This window comes from Diaphorina citri, unplaced genomic scaffold, assembly GCF_000475195.1.
Source record: "Diaphorina citri unplaced genomic scaffold, Diaci psyllid genome assembly version 1.1 scaffold487, whole genome shotgun sequence".
NCBI classification, from domain to species: domain Eukaryota; kingdom Metazoa; phylum Arthropoda; class Insecta; order Hemiptera; family Psyllidae; genus Diaphorina; species Diaphorina citri.
In genome coordinates this window covers 157922-165915 of record NW_007377922.1, presented here as the reverse complement: position 1 = coordinate 165915, position 7994 = coordinate 157922, and the positions used below count along the sequence as shown (strand labels likewise).

The 7994-nt window shown below is 38.8% G+C and overlaps 1 long non-coding RNA gene across 1 annotated transcript; it reads left to right on the top strand.

Annotated features, from left to right (window-relative positions):
• The first annotated feature begins 234 nt into the window (after positions 1-234).
• LOC113467486 lies at positions 235-1154 on the top strand. Its single transcript, XR_003391550.1, has 2 exons — positions 235-381; positions 902-1154. It is a non-coding gene; the product is annotated as an uncharacterized LOC113467486 (long non-coding RNA).
• The last annotated feature ends 6840 nt before the right edge of the window (positions 1155-7994 follow it).

The window sequence follows — 7994 nt, the reverse complement described above, 5'->3', positions numbered from 1 at the left end:
TCTGCCTGGTACACTGGTACACTAGCTAGGTGCTGGTACACTGGTACACTAGATAGGTGCTGGTACACTAGCTAGGATTAGGATCTAGGATTTATTGCGATTCGATCGTACGAATAAGCGTCCTTTTTTATTTGTATTTATTAAAGTGTTCCAACATTCGATTAGAATGTTATAGGTACATAATTATACACAATGTAGTGGGGTTTGGGTACCTTATAAGCGTTCTTACAGGACGTGAAACTGTGAACTTCTGTGAGAAGTTTTGGCTAGATTCATTTTGAAATTGAACTAAACCTCAATTCAGTTAGCAGACTTTTTAGGAGTGTAAAATTTTTCGTGTCAGCTTTGTCCCGAAAAATAGAGGGAACCAATCTATAGTAGGTAAGTAAAGTGTTCCATACAAATTGCACAGATTTTATTCCATTACAATATGGAGAAACAGTCATTTATTTGCCAGCCTAGTTAGCTTAGTTGGTAGTGCGTCTGCCTTGTAAGCGCCAGGCCGCGGGTTCGATTCCCGCCCGGGGCGGATTTTATCCTGATGGTATAATGTTCGTCCTCGGAACGGCTGGCTTTCTCCTATCCTGTCTTCCTTCTCTCTTCGATTTCGGGACGACAAGACCATAGCAGTTACAGTTCCCTCTGTCTAACCTCATAAAAAAAAGTCATTTATTTATTGATGAACTGTTTAAAACCGTGCCTCTGGGGTGCGTTGGTCAACGCGTTGGACTTCGGATCTGGAGATTGGTGGTTCAAGTTCAAATCCAGTCATAAAATTTATCTGCGTGTCAAAATTGGGAAACGATATTTGTGACAAGCATTAAAGTAAGCTCCTTTTTGTAGCAATTTTCCATTGACGCGACTTCTGAAGAAGTAATGTTGTTTTCGTCACTTCTTCCAGTACAAGTACCATGGCTCTCAGAATGAACCGCTTCCTGAAACGCCTTCTCCAGTTCTTCCTGTTAACATCCATAGCAGTGGACTTTACAAGCACAGGGCCGATTTCAGCACTTACACACGTTACACAAACTAGGGGACAGGGGAAACAAACATCCTCAGAACACCCAAATGCTCAGAGGAAAGAGGAAGAAATATTGACAAGTGTTGCCAGGGATGACGATAACACTACAGATACCAACACTACTATAGGGGAATACCGGGCAGAAAGGTACATCGGGGCAAAACGATCACCCGCCCTTTTTTTTTTTTAATTCATTATGTTGAGTCAACTTTTTTTCCCCTTTTTGCCAACAATAATAGGTACCAGGTAGGTAACTAGGTATTGGTATTCTATTTCCCTTTTTAGGGGAAAAAGTACTGCTGGTTCCAGGCCATCTTGAAAAGCCCAGGTCAGAGAGGTTCCTCCCCCCCTGTGGACAGCCCTGAACACGACGTGTCATGTGCCCTCAAATATTTCATCTTATAAAGGGGATCATAAAATTTGGAACCTTTGTTTGCATTACCATTCTCCCGCTTTTACCTTTGTTCCCCTTCTTCCATCCCGTTTATTCCTCTTCAGTTCCAGGGCTCCACTTTTCTCCTCCTTTTCCTCATGCTCTTCCTTCTCCTTCACCTCCTCCTCCTCCACTTACTCCTCCTTCTCCTCTTCCTCCTTCTTCTCTTTGTCTTCCTTATCATCCTCCTTCTGGTCCTCCTCGTTTTCCCCATTCTACCTAGATCTACTTCTTTTTTCCTTTTCCCTTATTTTATCTTTCACGTCAGTAAGTAATTTTTCTCATTTTCCTCTACCTATATATCGTCTCCCTCTTCCCTCCTTTTGAACCTTTCTTCAGTGTAATTTCTTCTCTCTTTTTTCCGCCTCCCTAAAGAAGAGAGCCTCCCTGTAAGGGGTCTGAATTCATTATTCGGATCCAAAAATGCCTGGTCCACAGTCTCTGGGTTCTTTTGTACTAACTATAAAATCCACTTACAACTACGTAATAATCTCAGAGTTGGCCATTCTTCTAAGTTATCCAGGTTGCATTTCATGTCATTGGAGATTCTGCGTAATCAAAAAGTCCTTTCGGCATCAAAAATGTCCAAAATTGTTTACCAAACATAATTCTGACCTGTGACACAGAAGACTGTTTACATTGAAGACGGAAGAGGTCGTTAAAATTATGACAACCAGGCTTAAAAGCCTTGTTATTAATTTTACAACAAACACTAGCCATAATCCTCTCTCTCTCTTCCTTTACCTTCTCTCTTTCTCTCACCTTTCTCTATCATTTCCCTTTCTCTCTGTCACTCTCTTCCTCTCTCTCTCTTTCTTGCTCCCTTTCTCTTCCCTCCCTCTTTTCCCCTCTTCTCTCTCGTTACTCTCAGTCTCTCAAAGGCTTAAAAGCCTTGTTATTAATTTTACAACAAACACTAGCCATAATCCTCTCTCTCTCTTCCTTTACCTTCTCTCTTTCTCTCACCCTTTCTCTCTCATTTCCCTTTCTCTCTGTCACTCTCTTCCTCTCTCTCTCTCTCTTTCTTGTTCCCTTTCTCTTCCCTCCCTCTTCTCTCTCGTTAATCTCTCAGTCTCTCATCTTTACTCTCAAAACAGAGAGTGGTGTGTATGAGACTTAAGGTGCCTCCACACGACGAGGCATGATCGGTCCAAAACTCCACCGTGTGCAGCGAAATCTGTAGTGGACGTGGTCCATTCTGTGGCTCCGCTGAATTTTAGAAAAGTCCAAAATCCATGGCTCGGATCCACAAATCCAAGAAATCGACATGCATGTTGCATCGACTGGGCAAGCATGATCGGTCCAAAACTCCACCGTGTGCAGCGAAATCTGTAGTGGACGTGGTCCATTCTGTGGCTCCGCTGAATTTTAGAAAAGTCGAAAATCCATGGCTCGAATACACAAATCCAAGAAATCGACATGCATGTTACATCGACTGGGCAGTCAAAATGGTGGTGGAAACAGCGATGACGTCAAAGCGCAAACGCGGCTTACAGGCTGTCCCCATAGAAGGACTTATCCAAACCTGGTCGACCTATATATCAAATTAAAGGTCTTTTTACCAGGAACACGAAAATGGTGGTGCATATTTTGTCCAGAAAACCATAAAGCCAAAAAACCAAAAAAACTGGTTTTTGGGGGATTTTTTTTTTCACATTTTCTCACTCCTTCTTCCGCCTGTTTCTTATTTCTTTCTTTCTCTCTCACACACACACACACACACACACTTCCTTGGAAAGACCACAGGATAGCTCCCGATTGCTCAGATGGGTCACCCATCCGGATACTAAACACGCGCAACGTTCCTTAACTTAAGCGACCCTTTGAGGACTGGGAAAAAAAAAAAAAAAAAATAAAAAAGGAAGCAATTGGGGAAAATTTTTTTTCTATTTTTTTTCGTCCTTTTTTTTTTTTTTTTTTTTTTTTTTAAATCTAATTTTATTGTGGATCTCGAGACTGAGTCTGCAAATCTAGTGTACCACCCACTCAATCTTCCAAAAAGAAAGAACTAGAGGATTTGGTTGGTTACTATATGAACGAAAATAAGAGAGAGGAAAATAATAAGAGAGAATTAGAAAAATAAGAAAGAAAGAGAGAGGGAGGGAGAATAATACTAAAATTTATAGAATTAGAAAAGTTTGCACATAAAATAGACCGAACTTTTTGTGTATGGCGTAAGTTGTACAAGAACAATTCAGACAAATACATTATACCTACCACTAAACTTGTCAGTAATAAGGCCAGGGTCTGTCTATTGCATCACAGTAATGAGGGGCAGAAACACATTACCCTCACGTCACGTGAGCTCATGTGAGCTGTGAGTGAGGGTAGTGTGTTTCTACCTTAATAATAATAATCCATGCATTTAGTCCTCCTTGAAACTTGTGATTCTAGATTCGCAGTAAATTTTGGGCTGATTTAATTATTTAATCTGGTACATTCTGAATACATAATATTCTATGTTGATAAAGAGGTTTTTTCTGCAACCTATGTACTCCCTGTAAATAGATTTGAGTAAAAATTTGCAGAATATATTCAAACTAAGCTGAATAAATTATTATTCGGCTATAAAAAGAAAAAAAAAATCAACTTTAAAAGTTGTATCATTTGCTGCCTCTCTCTCTCTCTTTCTCTCTCTCACCCTCTCTCTCTCACACCCATTATTTGCTTACATCTCTAGCTGTTTTTCCAACTTTTCTCTTATAAAATGAGGTTAGGGTTAGAATTTAAACCAATATGGTCAAATAAATTTCCCTGGATTATTACTCTGGTCTCGTTATGAATAACAGTCCCTGTAGTTTAAACAAATGAACAAGTTGTGCTTTTTAAAACATTTAGGGCTCCCTTTAATATGGTAAAATTATTACATATAAAGGAATAAAGGTTCTATCCCCAGTGCCTTAACGGGATATGTACAATGTACATAGATATACCTTTTTTTTATTTTCTATACCTAGACCAGAGGGAGTAAGAACTATTCACTTACACTGTTTACTCGTATAGGACTTAAAGTTGGCACGTAGGTACCTTACTGTTTGGTATTGGGCGTTTCGGGTCTGAATGTTAAGTGTGGGTTTTGGCAAACCAAAAATGTCATTTTAAAGAACTATTCACCTCATTTGCCAAGAAAAATTAATTTTCCTTATCATACATAGGTACCTGCAAGAAAATTTCAGCGTAATATGTGTGTACCTAGCTACCTAGCTAAAAATTCTCATCTAAAGTTTTCTAATATTTTTCTATAGTTACAAGCCTGTTCTAGGATTGAAAAGAAAAGCTTGTATTTGCCAGCAGGATTGAGAACGATAAAAAAATATAAAATATGATGAAAAACAAAAGAATGTAAAATAAGGAAAAAGAAAAATGAAACAGCTTTCAATTTTGATGATAATATACAAAGTTTACGCTCCGTGTATACCTAGGATCTTGCGCCTTTTCTGACAAAGTAATCTTCTTTTTCAATTTAACCAGACATCAGCAAAAATAAGGAGATGTAACCTTTAAAAAAGCCTATGAGAAAGATGAATATTATTATGAAATCTTCACTTCACAGACTTTCGCATTTCATGCTTCGAAGCAAGCACGTTATTAAACAATATGAAAACCTATAGAACATCACCAGACAAGCGAAATAAGAACTACCATCAATCACAGGCCTGTCAGTGAGTCTGACGATGGCGCACAGATTTTTTCCGCAGGAAGTCTCTATTTAAGACAGATAGATTCTATAATAATAAGAGAAAAGAGATGTCATTATAGTTTATCTCGCTCCTTTATAATTTCTCCTCCATCTTTCCCTCCCTTATTTTTCCTTCCGTTTGAATTGTTCTCCCACAATTTAGCGCCTTTTATTTATTTACCCAATTGAAGTTAATTTAGGAACGGAATTTGAAATTCAAATAAACCAGGTGTGTTATCTAACACCTACATAAAGGAGTATCTCAAAAGAAGGTTTTTATCATTTTATCATCAAGTTCATAGTCAGAGACAAAGTTCTAAATATTCAATATCTACAATCTACATAAATATGTACCTATGATCCTTATTTTGATTATTTAGGTATAGATACATACATATTTATGATAAGATTCTAAAGATTTTAGACTTAAATACGAGTAGAATATATGTATCTACTTTATTCTGCATTAATGAGACTGAAAAGTCCTTGCAGCCCCGCAGAAAAAGTGGAAAAAGATACCTGTCGTACTCGTACATATAGCCAGAGAACAAAAGGAAAATTGGAAGGTGGATAAAAAAACGAGGATCAAAACAAAGAAGAAAGTTATGAAAGGACGAAGAAATAGCGCAGAGAAAGTTTGAAAGTAAACCAATAACAATAAAAGGAAAGAGAGAAAAGATACGAGGGAAGGAAACTGAGGATAGGTTGATGAATGAACAATGGAGATGAGACTAGTCTTCCGAATCACGTAATATTTCGTAGATGTTCTGGCAAATCAGTGGAATTCTAACTTTTCCAAATAATAAACAATGTACATGACGTTCTGCACTTGGATTGAGCTTAAAATATTATGTTATGGGATTTACAATGTGTACATTGGTCGTATCCAATAAAGTTCATGTTCTAAATATTCAATATCTACAATCTACATCTATCTACATAAATATGTACCTCTGATCCTTATTTTGATTTAGGTATAGATCCATACATATTATTTATTATAAGATTCTAAAGATTTTAGACTTGAATACGGGTAGAATATATGTATCTACTTTATTCTGCATTAATGAGACTGAAAAGTCCTTCCAGCCCCGCAGAAAAAGTGGAAAAAGATACCTGTCGTACTCGTACATAAAGCCAGAGAACAAAAGGAAAATTAAAAGGTGGATAAAAAAAACGAGAGAAATGAAAAATGGACAAAAACATGACACGGCCAAACCCTTGTGGTCACAGCTTTAGGACATGGATCAGTATTGTCTAACCTTTGTCATAACTGACAAGTGTCATATTGTTATCATACTTTACGAGTTACATGGCAAACGTTTACAAAATTGTGGCGGTCCACATTGGATAGGAAACAAAAAGTAAAGGTCCTAGTCCCATAGTAAATTTTTAGCAGCTTTGTCTCCCAGTTCGTGTACCTACCTAGGCATAAAAAATAACCACTGAAAGACGTGAATATTTTATCTATGCATGTCCCAGGTTGTCCCAGGTCATATCATAATTCAGAATGATAAAAACCCCACAGAATATTTTTTCAACGTGTTTAGATAATACACGTATCTGTGAGAAACCCGGAGGCCTTGTCTACAAAGTGTGTACACAACACGGTCTTTGTAGTAAAAACTGTTCCCCGGAAAATTTTATTTCCTCAAACATAAAAGGGGGAAAAAAAGAACATGAATAATGGACCAACTTACACGTCTCGGACCAACCATTACGAGGAAACAATAAGGGACAGTTCAGGGACGGTCACAGTCCCACGGGGCCTCGGGGCGAACTCCAAAATGGGGACCCTCCACTGAACAGTTTAGCTAAATTCCCATTATAGGGATATTTTTTTTTAAATTCATTATGTTGAGTCAACTTTTTTTCCCCTCTTTGCCAACAATAATAGGTACCAGGTAGGTAACTAGGTATTGGCTCCTTTTTAGGGGAAAAAGTACTACTGGTTCCAGGCTGTCTTGAAAAGCCCAGGTCAGAGGGGTCCCCCCCCTGTGGACAGCCCTGAACACGACGTGTCATGTGCCCTCAAATATTTCATCTTACAAAAGGGATCATAAAATTTGGAACCTTTGTTTGCATTGCCATTCTCCCGCTTTTACCTTTGTTCCCCTTCTTCCATCCCGTTTATTCCTCTTCAGTTCCAGGGCTCAACGTTTCTCCTCCTTTTCTCATGCTCTTCCTTCTCCTCCTCCTCCACTTACTCCTCCTTCTCCTCTTCCTCCTTCTTCTCCTCGTCTTCCTCATCATCCTCATTCTGGTCCTCCTCGTTTTCCCTATTCTAGCTAGATCTACTTCATCTTGAAAAGCCCAGGTCAGAGGGGTCCCCCCCCTGTGGACAGCCCTGAACACGACGTGTCATGTGCCCTCAAATATTTCATTTTACAAAGGGGATCATAAAATTTGGAACCTTTGTTTGAATTACCATTCTCCCGCTTTTACCTTTGTTCCTCTTCTTCCATCCCGTTTATTCCTCTTCAGTTCCAAGGCTCCACTTTTCTCCTCTTTTTCTCATGCTCTTCCTTCTCCTTCACCTCCTCCTCCACCTCCTCCACTTACCTACTCCTTCTCCTCTTCCTCCTTCTTCTCTTTGTCTTCCTTATCATCCTCCTTCTGGTCCTCCTCCTCGTTTTCCCTATTCTACCTAGATCTACTTCTTTTTTCCTTTTCCCTTATTTTATCTTTCACCTCAGTAAGTATTTTTTCTCATTTTCCTCTACCTATCTTCTCCCTCTTCCCTCCTTTTGAACCTTTCTTCAGTGTAATTTCTTCTCTCTTTTTTCCGCCTCCCTAAAGAAGAGAGCCTCCCTGTAAGGGGTCTGAATTCATTATTCGGATCCAAAAATGCCTGGTCCACA